Source organism: Orycteropus afer, unplaced genomic scaffold (genome assembly GCF_000298275.1).
Source record: "Orycteropus afer afer isolate SDZICR_OR568_19922 unplaced genomic scaffold, OryAfe1.0 scaffold00071, whole genome shotgun sequence".
Lineage (NCBI taxonomy): Eukaryota > Metazoa > Chordata > Mammalia > Tubulidentata > Orycteropodidae > Orycteropus > Orycteropus afer.
This window is the reverse complement of record NW_006921658.1, coordinates 8785138-8803062: the sequence shown is the minus strand read 5'-3', so window position 1 is coordinate 8803062 and position 17925 is coordinate 8785138.

Sequence of the window (17925 nt, the reverse complement as noted above, 5' to 3'; positions counted from 1 at the left end):
AAAGTCAGTGAGATGAAGTCTGGCTATTCTCACTGCCAGGGAACATTCTGGCTGCACTTCTTCCAGGACAGATTTGTTAGTTCTTTTGGCAGTCCGTGGTACTTTGAGTATTCTTCAACAACACCACAACTCAAAACCACCAACTCTTCTTCGGTCTTCCTTTTTCAGTGTCCAGCTCTCACATGCATATGAGGCAATTGAAAATACCATGGCCTGGATTTGGTGCACCTTAGTCTTCAAAGAGACATCTTTGCTCTTCAGCACTTTAAAGAGGTCTTTTGCAGCAGATTTGCCAAGTGAAATACATTGTCTGATATCTCGACCACTGCTTCCATTGGTGTTGATTATGGAACCAAGTAATATGAAATCTTTGATAATTTCAGGCATTTCTCCATTTATCATGCTGCAGCTTACTGGTCCAGTTGTGAGGATTTTTGTTTTCTTTATGATGAGATGTAATCCATATTGCAGACAGTAGTCTTTATTCTTCATCAGTAACTCCTTCAAGTCATCTTCAGTTTCAGCAAGCAAAGTTGTGTCGTCTGCATATCACAGGTTGTTAGTGAGTCTTCCTCCAATCCTGATGCCATGTTCTTCTTCATATAATCCAGGTTCTCTGATTATTTGCTCAGTGTACAGATTGAATAAGTGTAGTGAAAGGATACAACCCTAACACACTCCCTTCCTGATTTTAAACCATGCAGTATTGCCTTGTTCTGTTCCAAGGACAGCCTCCTGGTCTATGTACAAGTTTCTCATGAGGACAGTTAAGTGTTCTGGAATTCCCATTCTTCTCAATGTTATCCATAATTTTTTATGATCCACACAATCAAATACTCTTGTATAGTCAATAAAACACAAGTAAACATCTTTCTGGTATTTTCTGCTTTCAGCCAAGATCCAGCTGACATCAGCAATGATATCTCTCATTTGATGTCCTCTTCTGAATCCAGCTTGCATTTCTGGACGCTTTCTCTCTTCAGCAAGATTTTACTTGTGACATTAATGTCAGTTCTTCCTTTCGCTTTAGCTACTCTCAGCTCAAGGGCAAGCCTCAGAGTCTCTTCTGTCATCCATTTTGGTCTTTTTTTCGCATCCTTTTAATGACTTCTTACTTTCCTCAAGGATGATGTTTTTGATGTCATCCCACAGTTCTGGTTTTCGGTCATTGGTGTTAAATGCATTGAATCTATTCTTTAGATGGTCTCTCAATTCAGGAAGGATATATTCAAGATCTTATTTTGACTCTCATGTGCTTGCTTTAATTGTCTTCAACTTCAAGTTGAACTTGCATATGAGCAGTTGATCGTCTGTTTCACAATCAGCTCCTGGCCTGGTTTTGGCTGAAGATACTGAGCTTCTCCATCACCTCTTGCCACAGATATAGTTAATCTGATTCTTGTGTATTCCATCTGGTGAAGTCCATGTGTATAGCTGCCATTTGTGTTGTTGAGAAAAGGTATTTGCTGTGAATAAGTCATTGGTCTTGCAAATTTCTATCAGCAATCTCCAGTGTTATTTCTGTCACCGAGGCCAAATTTTCCAGCTACCAGTGATTCTTCTTGGTTTCCAACTTTTGCATTCCATTTTCACTTTACATTCGGTCAATTTCAGACTGCAGAAATTGATAAAAATCTTTAATTTCCTCATCTTTGGCTTTGGTGGTTGGTGCATAAATTTGAATAATAGTCGTATTAACTGGTCTTCCTTGTAGATGTATGGATATTATGCTATACTGACAGTGTTGTACTTCAGGACAGATTTTGAAATATCCTTTGTGATGATGACTGCCATGCCATTCCTTTTCAACTTGTCCTTCCAAATATAGTAGATCATATGGTTGTCTGATTCAAAATGGCCAAAACCAGTCCATTTCAGCTCACTAATGCCTAGGATATCAATCTTTATGCGTTCCATTTCATTTTTGATAACATTCCATTTTCCTAGATTCATACTTCGTACATTCCATGTTCAGATCATTAATGGATGTCTGCAGCTGTTTCTCCTTAATTTGTATCATGTCATGTGAGCAAATGGAGGTCTCAAAAGCTTAATGTTATCCATATCAGTAAGGTTGGTTTTACTCTGATGATGCCTCTCAGTTGTATTTTGAGAGCCTTCTGACCTAAGTGGCTTGTCTTCCTGCACTATGTCAGGCAGTGTTTCTGGGCTATTCATATAGTTGCCTGGTATTGTAACAGACACTGTTTCTTTGCTATTCATAAGGTTTCGCTGGCCAATTCTTTGAGAAGTGGATGGCCTCTTCCTTCTTCCTAGTCTGTCTCAGTCTGCAAGCCATGCTGAAACCTTTGCTACATGTGCAGCCCCACTGCCATTTGAAACATCGGTGGCACAGCCTCAAGCTTCACAGCAATACACCACCACAGTATAACAAATGGACAGACAAGTTTGTCTCCCTTAGCTGTCCAAAACCTCCCCACCCTCACCTTACCTGGATCCCTGCCATTTGCTAGCTCTGTCCTGGATGTCCTGGCTTACCTTTCCTTTCCCCTCTGCTTTTCCTGCCACTTGGAGGTTAGGGCCTATGTCACTCCTCTTACCTGGATCCCTCTGCCACTTGTTTGCTCTGTCCTAGACACCCTGGATTTCCTTTCCTTTCCCCTCTGCTTTTCCAGTATATTACATGTTGTTAATGAGCCTTTCTCTAATCCTGGGGCCATGTTCTTCTTCATATAATCCAGCTTCTCTGATTATTTGCTTAGTGTACAAATTGATTAAGTATGGTGAAAGGATACAACCCTGACACGCTCCCTTCCTAATTTTAAACCATTCATTGTCCCTTTGTTCTGTTCAAACAACAGCCCCCTGGTACATGTACAGGCTCCTCACAAGTACAATTAAGTATTCTAGAATTCCCATTCTTCTCAATGTTGTCCATAATTTGTTATGATCCACACAATTGAATGCTTTTGCATAGTCAATAAACACAAATAAGCATCTTTCTGGTATTCTTTGCTTTCAGCCAAGATCCATCTGACATTAGCAATGGTGTCCCTCATTCCACATCTTGTTCTGAATCCAGCTTGCATTTCTGGAAGTTCTCTGTTGCTATACTACTGCAACCATTTTGAATTATCTTCAGTGATATTTTGCTGTTGTTTGTTGTTATGTGCCGTCAAGTCAGCCCCGACTCATAGCGACCCCTCCTTGGGTTTCCAAGGCAGTATCACTATGGAAGTAGGATTGCCCAACCTTCCTTCCGAGGAGTGGCTGGTGGGTTTGAACCGCCAGCCTTCTGGTTAGCAGTCAAGTGCCTTAGGCACTATGCTACCAGAGCTCCCAATAAGATTTTACTCATGTGTAATATTAATGATAGTTTGATAATTTCCATATCTGTGGGATCACCTTTCTTTGGAATGGGTACAAATATGGCTCACTTCCAGTCAGTTGGCCAGGTAGCTGTCTTCCAAATCTCTTGGCATAGCCAAGTTAGTGCCTCCAGTGAGGCATCCATTTGTTAAAACATCTCAGTGGGTAGTCTGTCAATTCCTGGAGCCTTGTTTTTTGCCTCTTCTCTCAGTGCAGCTTCAACATCTTCCTTCAGTACCATTAATTCTTGATCATATGCCACCTCCTGGAATAGATGAACATCGACCAATTCTTTTTGGTACAGTGACTGTGTGTTCCTTCCATCTTCTTTTGATGTTTCCTGCATTATTCAATATTTTGCCCATAGAATCTTAATATTGCAACTCGGGGCTTAAATTTTTTCTTCAGTTCTTTCAGCTTGAGAAATGCCAACCGTGTTCTTCCCTTTTGGTTTCCTAACTCCAGATCTTTGCAATTTCATATAATAATTGACTTTGTGTTCTCAAACTGCTCTTTGAAATCTTCCGTTCAGCCCTTTTATCTTGACATTTCTTCCATTTGCTTTTGCTACTGTCCACTCAAGGGCAAGTTTCAGAGTCTCTTCTGTCATCCATTTTGGTCTTCTCCTCTTTTCTCATCTTTTTAGTGACTTCTTGCTTTCTTCATAGATGATATTCTTGATGTTGTCCCACAATTCCTCTGGTTTTTGGCCCTTGGTGTTCAATGCATCAGAGCTGTTCTTTAGATGGTCTCTAAATTCAGGAGGGATATAATCAAGGTCATATTTGGCTCTTTTGGACTTCTTTTAATTGTCTTCAACTTCAACTTGAACTTGCGTATGAGCAGTTGATGGTCTGTTCCACAATCAGCTCCTGGCCTTGTTTTGGCTGAAGATATTGAGCTTCTCCATCACCTCTTGCCACAGATGTAGTCAGTCTGATTCCTGTGCATTCCATCTGACAAAATCCACATGAATAGCTACCATTTGTGTTATTGGAAAAAGGTATTTGCAATGAATAAGTCATTATCTCAAAAAGTTCTTACCATGCAATCTCCGGCATTATTTCTATCACCAAGGCCATATTTTCCAACTACTAATGATTCTTTTGTTACCAACTTTTGCATTCCAATCACCAGTGATAATCAATACATCTTGATTGCATGTTTGATCAATTTCAGACTGCAGAAGTTGGTAAAAAATCTTCAATTTCTTCATCTTTGGCTTTGGTGGTTGGTGCATAAATATGAATAACAGTAATATTAACTCGTCTTCCTTGTAGGTGTATGGATATTATCCTATCACTGACTGCATTCTACTTCAGGATAGTTCTTGAAACATTCTTTGTGATGATGAATGCATGCCATTCCTCTTCAATTTGTCATTCCCAGCATAGTAGATCATATGGTTGTCTGATTCAAAATGGCCAAAACCAGTCCATTTCAGCTCACTGATGCCTAGGATATTGATCTTTATGTGTTGCATTTCATTTATGACAACTTACAATTTTCCTAGATTCATGCTTCATACATTCCATGTTCCAATCATTAACGGATGTTTGCAGCTGTTTTTTCCCATTTTGAGTCATGCCACATCAGCAAATGGAGGTCCCAAAGCTTTATTCTATCCACTTCATTAAAGTCGGGTCTACTCTGAGCAGGCAGCTCTCCCCTGGTTGTATCTTGAGTGCCCTCCAACTTCCAGCTCATCTTCCAGCACTACACTGGACAATGATACAGGGCTATTCATAACATCTTCCAGTAATGTATCAGTGTTTCACTGCTATCCATAAGGTTTTCACTGGCCAATTCTTTGAGAAGTATATGGCCTTTTCCTTCTTCCAAGTCTGTCTTAGTCTGGAAGCTCTACTGAAACCTGTCACAATGGGTAACCCTGCTGGCATTTGAAACATCAGCAGTATAGCCTTCAGCCTCATAGCAACACACAAGCCACCATAGTAGAACAAACTGACAGACAAGTTTGTCTCCCTTAGTTGTTCCAACCTGCTTCACTCACTTCTTGGTGTCCCTCTGCTGCTCCAAAGTGCTTCCCACCCTACTTCCTGGTTTGTCTTCTCCCTCAGCTGTTCAGAACCGTAATGCCACCACCCCTGGCCAGCTTCCTGGTCTCTCCTCCCTCAAGCAGCTCCAAACCACTCAGCCACCACATCTGGCCTGCTTCCTGGTCTGTCTCCTCCCTCAGGCAGCTCCGAATTGCACTGCCACTGCCCCAGGTCAGCCTCTTGGCCTGTCTTCTGCCTCAAGCAGCTCTAAACACCTCTGCCAACCCCAGCCAGCTTCCCGGCCTGTTTCCTCCCTCAAGCAGCTCTGAACCTCACCACTGCACCACCAGCCAGCTTCCTGGTATGGAGAAAGTGGGGTGCTGCTCTGAGAGATACCTAAAATGTGGAAACAGGATTGGAGTATGCCCTTGACCTGAGACCCTGGCAGAAGGACCCTGCTTGGGAGCATGAGAGACAGCAGCTTCAAAGCCAAGAGACTGACATGAGACAGCGACAGCCTTACCACCCCACAGGGGAGAAAGCTGGATGCCATTGGGTAAGTGGCTTCCTGGTGGAGTGCATTGTCTTCAAGCATTAATTGGTAAAAGAGACCAGCATGAGATGGAATAGCAGGTTTGCCAGCCCACAGAGCAAGAAATCTAAGTGTGCTTTGGGCAGGAAGACTCCTGGTGGAGTGGGTTGCCCTTGGCATTAATTGGCAGAAGTGGAGAAACCAAAGAAACTGGAAGCAGAGCTGCCTCAGCCTCAAAGGTAGGACCATGGCCTCCTAGATTTCAAAGAGTCAGACCTTCACCATCTTGCTTCTGGAGTGTGGGGGTGCTCGTTCATGTGGGCCAGTGGGATGGAGCCATAGCTGCTGCCCAAGAGTGAGGGTGGGGCTGCCATGCCCAAGAGGTAGAGGAACGGGGCCTAACAGGCCAAAGGGGTGAGGTCACTACTTAGAGGAACTAGGGGACTGGAGCCACCCAGTGAAGGAGATTTGTACAGATGCCACCCATTGAAAATATGTACAGGTGCCAAGTTGACAAGGGGTAGAATTGTGGTAGTTAATTTTGTGTGTCAACCTGGCTGAGCCTGTTTGAGTGCCGCAGCAATTGGATGTATTTGTTCCCCATGGTGAGACTGGTAATTCACTCCATGGTGGAATCTGTTGGAGCAGCTGAGTTGCTGCTTTAGGGATGTGGTCTGCTTCTAGTATATAAGAAGCAACTTTGAGGAAAATCTCCAGCCTTTTGGCACCCTTGAACCCTGCATGTAGCCAAGTCACTGTTCGACAGCCTGCCATGCCCTGCCAATCTTGAGACTTCTTCTGGTCTTGAATTAGTGGCCTGCTGTGTTGTTTGGTAACATTGGGGCTGTGCCTTTTTACTTGTCAACCTTGGGCTTGTCAGCCTCAGCAGCCAGCAGCTGCCTGAGTGAAGAAAAGCCTCCAGCTTCAGTGGGCCAGGAGCAGGAGGCAAAGCCAAAGCCCAAGGTTGAGGGGCTTTCACCCATCCCATAGAGCTTGGCACTTTGAACTCAAACTTAAAACCTCCATAACTGTAAGACATTCAACTCCTATTTGTTCAAGCCACCCCATTTGTGGTATTTCTGTTAGAGCAGCACTAGGTGACCAAAGCAGAATATGGTTCCTTATGAGTCATAAAATTGGCCAGAAATTCAGAAACTCAACCGATTGTTTTGCCCTTTATATCTCAAACCTAGGTTGCATTTACCTACCCCAGGTTATACTTGTCTTTCCAGCACTAATTGATTCTTAATAAGCTATCACCACTGCTCTAAACCTGGTATAGGTCCTCGTCTTAGCCTACTGCTTGGTTCATGCCTGTTACTTGCCCCTTAGTGCTAGTAAACCAAATCAAACCAAACTCACTGCTGTCAAGTCGGATCTGACTTGGGTTTCCAAGGCAGTCTCACTACGGAAGTAAATTGCCCAACCTTCTTCCAAGGAGTTGCTGGTGGGTTTGAACCACCAGCCTTCTGGTTGGCAGTCAAATGCCTTAGGCACTACGCCTCCAGAGCTCCCTTGGTGCCAATAGTGGGGAGTATAATAGACAGCTACTCAAAGTGGTCGTGTACGGCATTGTTTAATCACTGTGGGTGGCTTTTTTTTTTTAATGTAATATTCTGTATTACACACGGTTGCTCCAAGAAATAGTACTTTTGTACCTGCTGGCAGTTAATGACAAAGTGCCCTAAGATTTTTATTTCTTCTTAGCCCAGATCCTTAAAGCGTGTAGTAGTTAGAATCTAAAACTAGGGAAACAGAAGTGAGTGGGAGTTTTTAGAAAGCTACAAAGGTAACAAAGAATTGTAAATATATTTACAAAAGACTTAAATTTTCTGAATATACAGATGAATAACATTTATTTTGCCTAGGGTAACTGAGACAACGAAAAATAAATCTTAGATGGGTCTTGACTTAAGCCAAAGGAGTAGACAGATGGGTTAGTATTATTTTATGCAAAGTTTTTTTAAAAGAGTTTTCTAGAACTTTTCACTACTTATTTCTCAAAATTTCTTTTATACCACTAGGAGGAAAAGGAAATGAAGCACAGATCACAAAGTGCTCTACCCAGAGCCAGGCAACAATTATAGGGAAGAGCTACTATTTCCTGTTCTTGGCCTAGTGTACTGAGCCATTTTTCATGGTAAGTTACTTAACCCTATCTAGGTCTCAGTTTTATCTTGTTTGATTTGTTTTTCAGTCTTTGAACTGTTTTAAAATAGATAATCTTTGCTCTGTCTAACCTACTGGGTTATGCTGAGGCTTGAATAAGGAAAATTTTATAATACATGTGAAAAAACCCTCCTCAGACTCTTTTTCTCCAACTCTCCAGGCCACTCAGAGTGCCAACTCATTTTGACCTAGTCATATGGTTACTCTTTATATTCAAAATGTTAAAACTTATCTGCCCTAGATTCCTTAGCATTTGTTTCATTCAGCATGTTAAAAGAAAATCAAGGTTAAAAGAAGGAAAAAATGTCTTATTCTCTTTCTGTTGTTGTTTGGTGCCGTCAAGTCATTTCTGACTCATAGCGACCCCATTAACAGCAGAACGAAACACCACCCGATCCCGCCCCAGCTCCATGATCCTTGCTATACTTGAGCCCATTGTCGCAGCCACTGTGTCAATCCATCTCGTTGAAGGTCTTCCCCTCCTTCGTTGACCCTCCACCTTACTAAGCGTGATATCCTTCTCCAGGGAATGGTCCCCTCTGACAACATGACCAAAGTAGGTGAGACAAAGTCAGGCCATCCTCGCTTCCAAGGAGCATCTCGGCTGCACTTCCTCCAGGACAGATCTGTTAGTTCTTTTGGCAGTCCATGGTACCTTCAGCATTCTTCGCCAGCACCACAACTCAAAAGCGTCAACTCTTCTTCGGTCTTCCTTATTCACTGTCCAGATCTCACATGCATAGGAGGTGACTGGAAATATCATGGCTTGTGTCAGACGCACCTTAGTCCTCAAGGAGACATCCTTGCACCTCAGCACTTGAAACAGTTCCTTTGCAGCCGACCTGCCCAGTGCTACACATCGTCTAATGTCCTGACTGCTGCTTCCATTGGCCTTGATTGTAGAACCAAGCAACGTGAATTCTATTCTCTTTCTAATTTACTTTATAGACTTCCTTCTAGAAAGAACACCTGTGTTAGTCATCCAGAGCTGCTATAACAGAAATACTACAAGTGGGTGGCTTTAGCAAACAAAAACTTGTTTTCATACAGTTTAGAAGGCCAGGAGTCTAAATTCAGAGTGCCAGCATTAGGGGGAGGCTTTCTTTCCCTTTGTCAGCTCTGGAGGAAGGTCCTTATCTCTTCTGAGTTTTTGTTCCTGGGAGATCTTCAAGTGACTTGGCCTGTGTCTTCTCTCATTTCTGCTTTTCTGGATTGTTTATTTAATCTCTTTTATATATCAAAAGAGATTGACTCAAGTCACACCCTACCCTAATCCTACCTCATTAAAATAACAAAGAAAATCTATTCCCAAATAAGATTATAACCACAAGCATAACTCACTGCCATGAGTCGGATCCCACTCATAGGGACCTCTCCTTGGATTTCAAGGGTCTATCACTACGGAAGTAGACTGCCCAACCTTCCTTCCAAGGAGTGGCTATTGGGTTTGAACCATCAGCTTTCTGGTTAGCATAGAAGTTAGAATTTACAATATGTATTTTTGAAGGACACAATTCAATCCGTAACAACACTCTCCATTTTTCTGGTTCAGAACAGTAATATCTATGTAATGGCAGGAATTTCACATCAGGTAGGAGGTGATGAAAAAAGTATATGGAAGCATTATTTGAGTGTGAAGAGAATTTTGGAGAATTTCCTGAAATGACACTTAGTCATTCATCATTGATTCCACCAACTCCTACCTAACATTCTGACATTATACAACAAAGGTTAAGAATTAGAAACCTAATTGATTGGTCCTAATAATCAAGTTGGGGATACCAATTGAGCTTTATTCTACTTTTCACAAGGTTATATAATAATATGAGATTTCTAAAATTACAGCCCTTTCCAGGGACAAACACAGCTAAAACCATAAAAACAAAAATAGGTGCCGTTTCTAAAATTAGAACTATGCATTTGAAAATCTATACCTAAAAAGTTAAAATGAAACCAAGATGGGAATATTAGTTCGTAATGCTGATGTCAGCAAGCATTTATTAATTAGTAAGAATGACTGAGATGTGATCTATTCAAATGACTGTAATCACCTTTACACATTTTACTGGTTATTCTTCATTTGCCCTTACAGATCCATTCTCTGTCTACCCTGCTCTGTGACCCAGGAGAATGACTTCAGCAGATTGCATCATTTGCCTTTCAGTTGAGTTCAGCTAATTGGAAGCCCTAAAATGAGGTAAGAGAGCTGGAGGTAGAAAATATTAAAGGCTACATTCTGCATATTTTCCTGCCTAAGTCCCTCTTCTTCTGTGCCAAGCTTAAATTTCCCATTGGTAGTATTACTGTTTGTAAGGCTGAAGCCACAGCTTCTGTTGGGTGATTCTTGTGCCATGGCTATAGTTCTCACCAGGCTCCAGTAACATCACTTCATCCATTTGCTTCTTCTGGCCTCTTGGTGGTAACAGTTTCTCACTAATGCTAGTCCCTGGGTGGTCACAACTTCTTGTTGATTCTCATAACTCTCCCTACATCTCTATAAATATTGCTCCCTTAAACTCTCTTCAGTTAACCATTTTGTGTGTAATACATCCCATCAGAACATTAACTGATACATGCACAGACACTAAAATGGAGAATTAAAGAAACCTCTGGATTATTCAGAAAAAAACAAAACATCAACGTATAAAGAACGTTTTATTCTAAATTTTCATATAGTTAAAAATACCTCAGTTCCACGCACCGTCCTATCTTGTGAATGCAGTGCAAGAATCACCTTCTTTCAAAACAATTTCATTTGTCGTAGGTTTTTTATGCAGTCCCTTTAAAAATCTTAATTATATTAAATTGTTAACTTTTCTCCAAAATATGATTTTCACTTCATGGGGGAATTTTGAAGGGTTCATTTTTGTGTAATGCCAAGAAAGTATATGACATGAAAATATTTTAGCTAAAATATTATAAAAAGCATCGTATTTTGTTCCCAAAATACATCAAGCAAGATAGTCATCAAGTCAAGAATATTGGTGTTGGTGGGGAAAAAAATTTTTTAAAGTGTTCTCGAAAAAAATCAATGTAAGGGAAGATGTTCTTGTTGTTAGGTGCCTTTGAATCAGCTCTGAGTCATAGTGACTCTGTGTACAACAGAACGAAACACTGCCCAGTCCTGCACCGTCCTCACAATCCTTGCTATACTTGAGCCCATCATTTCATCTGTCAATCAATCTTGTTGAGAGTCTTCCCCTTTTTTGCTGACCCTCTACTTTACCAAGCATGATAACCTTCTCCAGGGAATGGTCTCTGCTGACATGACCAAAGTAGGTGAAATGAACTCTGGCCATTCTTGCTTCCAAAGAGCATGCTGGCTGCATTTCATCCAGGATAGATTTTTTTCGTTGTTCTGGCAGTCCATCATATTTTCAGTATTCTTCACCAACATCATAATTCAAAGGCATCAACTCATCTTCGGTCTTCCTTATTCATGTCCAGCTTTCACATGCATATGAGGTAATTGAAAATACCACAGCCTGAGTTAGGCGCACCTTAATCTTCAAAGTGAAATCTGTGCTTCTTAACACTGTAAAGAGGTCTTTTATAGCACATTTGCCCAGTGCAATACGATGTCTAATTTCTTGACTGCTGCTTCCATGGGATTTGATTATGATTCCAGATAAAATGAAATCCCTGACAACTTCAAACTTTTCTCCATTTATCATGATGTTGCTTATTGGTCCACTTGTTAGGATCTTCATTTCATTTATGTTGAAGTGTAATCCATGCTGAAGACTGTAGTCTTTAACCTTCATAAGTAAGTGCTACAAGTCATCTTCACTTTCAGCAAGCAAGGTTGTGTCAACCACGTCTAGCAAGTTGTTAATAAGTCTTCCTCCAATCCTGATGCTGGATTCTTCTTCATATAGTCCAACTTCCTGGATTATTTGCTCAGCATACAGAGTGAATAAGTATGGTGAAAGGATACAACCCTAATACACTCCCTTCCTGATTTTTTTTAAGAGTTTGTTTTACGTTCAACATTACGTGTATGTTTAGTTTCACTCCCCATTTACCATGCCCAACCCTTACTCAGTCTCCTCCCCTCCCTGCCCTGTAACCCTCCCCCCTCATAGTTATGCACCATTTGTCCTGCATTACCTCCGTGTGAATGTTGCCCCTCTGGTGCCCAGTGGTCTATTGCTCCAAGAGATGTATTTCCATAGAGTGTATGAGTGCATCACCCTAGGTTGAGTGGTCTGCATGTACATCTTGTTAACTATTGGGCTGAGAGCCAGCCCCAGTAGTGAGTTTTATTCCAGGCCCAAAATGTATCCCAGGATCATAGTATTGGGGGTCTCACCAGACTCCATCCGACCAGTAATTCTGGTCATTTTTGAGTTTTTGGATTTTGTTCAACATTTTTCCTCCCACTCTATCCAGGATCTCCAGCTTTGAACCTTTGCTGAGTGGTTGATATTGGTAGCCAGGCACCATCTAGTTCTTCTGGTCTTGAGGGCCATCGTGTCCTAAGGCTGATTGCTTCTAAATGCCCTTGCACTTTATTTTGCACTCTTCTTCACTTCCAACGGTAGGAGACCATTAGCTGCATCTTAGATGGCAGCTTAAAAGCTTTTAAGACCCCATTCACTACTCACCAATGTAGGATGAGGGACAAGGCTTTTATGTATTTTGTTGTGCCAATTGAGTCTGCTGTCCCCCAGTACTATGGTCCTGAGATGGTAGATCCATTGGACCTTTCTCCCACAGTGTCTGGGTGTCTGTGAGGGATTACTCTATGTCTGTCATCTATTGTTTCTGTAAGGATTGCAGGTATTTTGTATCACTGATATCTGTGCAAGGTTAGCCTCCACTGAATCTATCCTTGGTCTAGGGTATACTCCTGTTCACTGACCCCCATCTGATCCTCTCAGGTGTTTATGTGTTTATCTGTAGCCTGGTGTTTGGTGTAACGTTAACACAGTGTTGTGGGCACATTGGTTGGTATTAGTATCAGTTGTCCATCTCCTATGTGCACATCGGTGTCCTCCCTTTTCCTAATGTTATCAGAGTGGTCACAGACTCTTTCCATACATCCCTCCCCTTACCCATATCAGTGTGTGGGCCCCAACTAGCCCCACATTAATTCCTCCCCTTCCCTCCCCACCCCAGTAACCTACAAAGTGAGTTCCCTTTCCCAAGCAAAACCCTTCTTTGTCTTTTTGTAGTAATGGGCTCATACAGTACTTGTCTTTCTGTGATTGACTTATTTCACTCAGCATCATGTCCTCCAGGCTCATCCACGTTGTGAAATGATTCATGTATCCCTCACTGTTCTTTAATGTAGCGTAATATTCCATTGTGTGCATGTACTGTAATTTGGTTATCCACTCATCCGTTGATGAGCATTTAGGTTGTTTCCATCTCTTTGCTATAGTGAATTGTGCTGCGATGAACATAGGTGTACATATGTCTGTTCATGCACAGTCTCTCACCTCTTTAGGCTGTATTCCTAGTAATAGAACTGCTGGGTCAAATGGTATTTCTATTTTCAGTTTTTTAAGGAAACACCATACTGTATGCCACAATGGTTGTACCATTTTACAATCCCACCAGCAGTGCACAAGAGTTCTCCCTTCCTGATTTTAAACCATGTGGTACCCCCTTGTTCTGTTCCAATGACAGCTTCTTGGTCTATAAACCGATTCCTGATGAGCACAATTAAGTATTGTGGAATACCCATTCTTCACAATGTTATCCATAATTTTTTAGGATCCACACCAGTCAAATATCTTTGCATAGTTGATAAAACATAGGTGAACATCTTTCTTGTACTCTTTGCTTACAGCCAACATCCATCTGACGCCAGCAGTGATATCCTTTATTCCACACCCTCTTCTGAATCTGGCTTGCATTTCTGGAATTTCCCTGTCAGTATACTACTACAACCATTTTTTAATTATCTTCAGCAAAATCTTACTTGTGTGTGATACTGATATTGTTCAATAATTTCCACATTCTATTGGCTCACCTCTCTTTGGACTGGGTACAAATATGGACTTCTCCCAGTTGGTCAGCCAGATAGCTGTCTTCCAAGTTTCTTGGCATAAATAAGCACGTACCGCCAATGCTGCATCTCTTTGTTGAAACATCTCAGTGGTTATTCTGTCAATTCCAGGAGCCTTGTTTTTCACCAGTTCCTTAAGTGCAGCTTGGACTCCTTCCTTCAGTACCATCAGTTCTTTATAATATGCTTCCCTGAAGTAGTTGAACTTTGACCAATTCTTTTTGTACAGTGACTCTGTGTATTCTTTCCATCTACTTTTGATGCTTCCTGCATCATTACATATTTTGCCCATAGAATCCTTCATTATTGCAACTCAAGACTTGAATTTTTTCTTCAGTTCCTTCAGCTTGATGAATGCTGAGTTGTTCTTCTCTTTTGGTTTTCTAAATCCAAGTCTTTACACATTTCATTATAATACTTCACTTTGTCTTCTCGAGCTGCTCTTTGAAATCTTCCATTCAGCTCTTTTATTTCATCATTTCTTCCTTTTTTTCTGTTTTAGCTATTCTTCATTCTACAGCAAGTTTCAGAGTCTCTTCTGACATCTATTTTGGTCTTTTCTTCCTTTTCTGTCTTTTAATGACCGTTTACTTTCTTCATTTAACATGGTCTTGATGTCATTCCACAACTCATCTGATCTTTAATCATTAGTGTTCAGTGCTTCAAATCTGTTCTTCAGATGGTCTCTAAATGTAGGTGGGATATAAACAAAGTCGTATTTTGTCTTACATGGATTTGTTTTAATTTTCTTCATCTTTATCTTGAACTTGCATATGAGAAATTGATGGTCTGTTCCACAGTCAGGTCCTAGCCTTGTTTTGACTAAAGTTTCTCCGTGGCCTCTTTCCACAGATGCTGTTGATCTGATTTTTGTGTGCTCCAGCTGGCAAGGTCCACATATATAGCCACCACTTATATTTTTGAAAAAAGATATTTGCATTGAATAAGTCATTGGTCTTGCAAAATTCTATCATGTGATCTATGGAGTCATTTCTATCACCAAGGCCGTATTTTGCAACTACCAATGCTGCTTCTTTGTTTCCAGTTTTCTCATTCCAATCACCAGTAATAATACATCTTGATTGCATGTTTGGTCAATTTCAGGCTGCAGAAGTTGGTAAAAATCTTCAGTTTCTTCATCTTTAGCTTTGGTGCTTGGTGGGTAAATTTGAATAACAGTAGTATTAACTGGTCTTCCTTGGAGGCACACGGATATGATCTTATTACTGACAGCATTGTACATCAGGATAGATCCTGAAATATTCTTTCTGACAATGAATATGGTGTCATTCCTCTTCAATTTGTCACTCCCAGCATAGTGGACTATATGATTATCTGATTTAAAATGGTCAATACCAGACCATTTCAGCTCACTGAATATGAGCTAGAATATCACTGAATAATGCCTAGAATATCAATCTTTATGTGTTCCATTTCATTTTTTACAATTTCCAAGTTTCCTAGATTCATACTTCTTGCATCCATGTTCTGATTATTAATAGATGTTTGTAGCTGTTTCTTCCAATTTTGAGTCATGCACAGTCAACAAATGAAGGTCCTGAAAGCTTTACTCCATCCATGTCATTAAATTCAGTTCAACTTTGTGGAGGCAGCTCTTCTCCAGTCACCTGTTGAGTGCTTTCCAACCTGAGGAGTTCATCTTCTGGCACTATGTCAGACAGTGTTTTGCTGCTATTCATAAGGTTTTCACTGGCCAATTTTTTCAGAAGTGGATGGCCATGTCCTTCTTCCCAGTCTGTTTTAGTTTGGAAGCTCCACTGAAACCTGTCTACCATGGATGACCCTGCTGCTGTTTGAAACACCAGCCTCATAGCCTCCAGCCTCATAGTAACACGCAAGCAAGCACAATAGAACAAACTGACAGACGAGTGGTGGGAAAGTGTAAAACACTTAAAACTCATTGCCATTGATTTGATTTCAACTCATATCAAACTTATAGGACAGAGTAGAACTGCCCCATGGGTTTCCAAGGTTGTAATCTTTATGGAAGCAGATTGCCACATCTTTCAGTAAGCAGCCAAGCTCTTAGCCATTGCACCACCAGGTTTCCTTTCCAAAACCAACCAAACTCATTGCCATTGAGTCGGTTCCAAAGGCCTTTAGACAATAGATTCAATATTAAGGAGAAGTGGCTCTAAACCAACTCTATTTAATAATAATATGATTTTGCTTTTATAAAGCTCTTCACAGTTTAGAAAACCAAAGGTTGTTGTAGGTGTGGAAGCTTGCTGATTGCTTTTCAAGTACAGTTCTCTTCTTTTTTCCTTTGAAAAATAACAAGAACTCCTATTTTTTGCTGAACAGAGAAGCCAACCTAACAGAATACATTTCCCAGCCTCCTTCCCAGTTAGCACTATTGTGACTAAGTTCTGAAAAATTAAGTATGAGGAAGTGTAGAACATACAGAAAGTCTCCTTAAGATTGAATATAGAAGAAGCCTTGGTCACTAATCATAGTGGAACCATCATACCAGCCCTTAGCTGCCTACCTCCACACCCCATTCATGTGAGAGAGAAATCAATTTCTATCTTGTTTAAATCATTCTTGATTTGGGTTTTTTGTCTTTTTTAAATGTCTATATATAGATATATATAAAACAAACAAACAAAAAACCCAGCAATCCCTCCTTGGATTTCTGAGGCGGCATCTCCATGGAAGTAGATTGCCCAGTCTTCCTTCTGAAGACTGGCTGATACACATATAAAGACAATCCTAATCCTAAACTACATAGTATAATTTATTTTATCTAACTGTAAGCTAAATTCTAAGACCTGTAAGGACAGAGATCTTGTCTTTCTGCACTGCAGAATCCTCACAAGACCTGCAGAGAGTAAACATGCACAAAATTTTTTCTAATTAAATGAATTAATGAATGAGCCATGACTAAAATACTCTCTTTTAAAAGATTATTAATTGGGTAATGTTTCCCAAATTGGATGCATTGAAAGATTTACAAAGAGGAAGCATAGCAATTGTGAATCAATATGTGAGCTTTGAAACCACTTTCCCTGCATCCAGAACAAGGACTTGGGAAAGGTGACTTAACTTTTCATTGCAACATGTAAAATAGGGATAACAGTACCTACCTGTGATGCAAAGAACTCAATTTGGCCTTATTCTTTGGCTACAGAAAGAAAGTCCTTGGAATTCCACAGCAATCAAGGTGCCTTTGTCTTCTAAAACATCCAGGACACACTTAAAAGTGCAAATGAGTGGTGGTCAAGAATACCAGACCTGGTTGACTAACCTGAGAAAGGTAGGGGGACATATTTAGTCAATTATGCACATTCAGTGATTCAATCAATCCTGACTCTGCAGGGTGACCCCATTCATAACTATGCAATGAAGCCAATGAAAGACTGAACGTGGAAATTCAGGACTTCCTGGATAAGCAACAGCATGTACTTCTGGGAGTATGGCTTGTCCCTGGGGACAATGGAAGCCTCACACCCAGACCCTTCCCAGACCACACCCTGTATGTCTTTTTCTTTGTGTCCTTTCTGCTTATAATAAATGGATATTGTATTTATAGATATTCTCTGTCAATTCTATGAGACATTCCAAAGAATTATGAACCCACAGGAGCAATGAGAGCCAGCAAGGGCTAGCATCTACCTATTCAGCAGTCTGAATGACTGAGTCCTTTTAGCTTGTGAACTCTGATCCACATCTGGGTGGTTGGGATCAGACAAGGGCTGAACAGGCAGCCAGCGAGTTTGGAGAGAAGAGGTTGGCATGTGTGCTACAGGAAAAAAGATGCCCAGTTCCAGCAAGATGGCAGACTAGGCAGAAGGACTGCACAGACGCTCTTCAACAAAGAAAAGGGAAACCAATTAACACAGACACAGAAGATAATC